The sequence below is a fragment of the Tupaia chinensis genome, unplaced genomic scaffold (assembly GCF_000334495.1).
Source record: "Tupaia chinensis unplaced genomic scaffold, TupChi_1.0 Scaffold000287_1, whole genome shotgun sequence".
Taxonomy (NCBI): Eukaryota; Metazoa; Chordata; class Mammalia; order Scandentia; family Tupaiidae; genus Tupaia; species Tupaia belangeri.
In genome coordinates, this window is record NW_006159771.1 from 1,517,626 (window position 1) to 1,519,512 (window position 1,887).

At 48.8% G+C, this 1,887-nt stretch overlaps 1 protein-coding gene across 1 annotated transcript in view; it reads right to left on the bottom strand.

The window, feature by feature from the left end:
- LOC102501396 (tubulin alpha-3 chain) overlaps positions 1–1,887 on the bottom strand; it is a 13,422-nt gene that overhangs the window by 6,740 nt on the left and 4,795 nt on the right.

Sequence of the window (1,887 nt, forward strand, 5' to 3'; positions counted from 1 at the left end):
GGCGTGAGTTTTAAGCCACCGGGTCCGGGACTCGAATGGCAGTCGACTGCACGGGAGTCCAGCCACATAGCCATTATGCCAACTGCTGGTCCTTCATGACACATTTTTACACAGAGAAGTGCATCATGTCTTTTCCGACAACCCACTATCTTACGCAATGGCTTGGAAACCAGACATTATATATAAAATGACACTCTTCAGTTCCTGGACAACAGGTGGCATACGAAGGATTCTCAGAACAGAGAAATGAAGTGAAGCCCTATCATCGCTCCATTATGCCAACTGCTGGTCCTTCATGACACATTTTTACACAGAGAAGTGCATCATGTCTTTTCCGACAACCCACTATCTTACGCAATGGCTTGGAAACCAGACATTATATATAAAATGACACTCTTCAGTTCCTGGACAACAGGTGGCATACGAAGGATTCTCAGAACAGAGAAATGAAGTGAAGCCCTATCATCGCTCCCAAAGCCTGACTGGGGAGTTTCCAGGTGCAGTGGAGACAGAAGACAGACAAACCAGAGCTGGGGAGAGAGAATTTGGGGTTCAAGGAGGCCGAGGCAATAGAAACCAGAAGCTGGTGGCCAGACAGGGGCCAGCAGCACTGTGAGAGCCATGCAGGGCTTGAGGACCGGGGCTCACCCAGGGCTGAGTATCAGGGCCCAGAGGCTTCCTGACTCCCAAAGGACTGAATGGAATCCTCGGTAGTGAGACTAAGTGCGGCCTTGACCAAGGGCTGTTCTGAACTCACAAAAGCCCAACACCAGCAAAAGAGCCAACTAGTTCCCGCCTGTTCACTGCATCCCAGAAAAAGCCTCCCCAAATTTAAAGGAATAACAAAAAAGCTAGCACTCAGTAATGTTAAAATTCATGTCTGGTACCCAAGCTAAATTTATCAAGCATAAAAAAATTTTTTAAAAAAAGGCAAGAAAATATGACCATAATGAAGATAAAACGCAATCAATAAAACAGCCACAAATGGGGACAAGCAGATGGCGTAGTGGTTATGTCGCTGGACTCCCACAAGGTCAAGTGTGGTTCAAGTCCTGAACCAGGTGGCTTGAAACTCACACGGGGCACATTTTCTGTGCTCAAAATCCCAAGAGGAGAACGGAGGAGAAAGGATTGCAACGTGGTAAACCCCCCAGCGGGTGATTCCTCACTTTCTGTTTCTGGTGAGCACGTGCAGCTTATGGCACAAAATCCTCTCTGGGGGGAAAATGTCACAAATTACATATATGATAGAACTGGTCAGTACTGGTGCCAGCAGGTGGTATGGTGGTTACGGTACTAGACTTCCACATAGCCAAATGTGGTCTGGATCTCCGACCTGCTGGCTTGAAACTCATGCCAGGCTCGTATGCACGCTCAAATCCCAGGAGGAGAATGGAGAAGGGATTGCAGCAAGCCCATCCCCCCAGGTGTGATTTCTCACTTTCCCTCTACTTCTCTCCAGCAAATGCATGCACCCTATAGCAAAACAAAACAAAACAAAACTTAGTAGATATTCAGGACCAGCAGTTGGTGTAATGGCTGTGTTGCTGAACTCCTATGCAGTCGACCGCAGATCGAGTCCCCCGGACCCGGTGGCTTAAACTCACACCAGGCGTGTGTGCGTATGTGCCCAAGATCCCGAGAGGAGAATGGAGGAGAAGGGATTGCAGTGTAGCCATCCTCCCTGGGGGGAGGGCATTTCTCACGTTCTGTCTCTCTGTCTTTCTGGCGAGCGCACACACCCTATAGCAAAAACCTCTCAAAAACCAAAAATTCGTATTCAATGATCCAAGCTTCCCCCTTAAGAAGCCTCAGGGCTGGCCCCATAGTACAGCTCCTGGGCACTATCACAGCAAGTGGATCCTACACAGTCGACCGCAGCTCGAA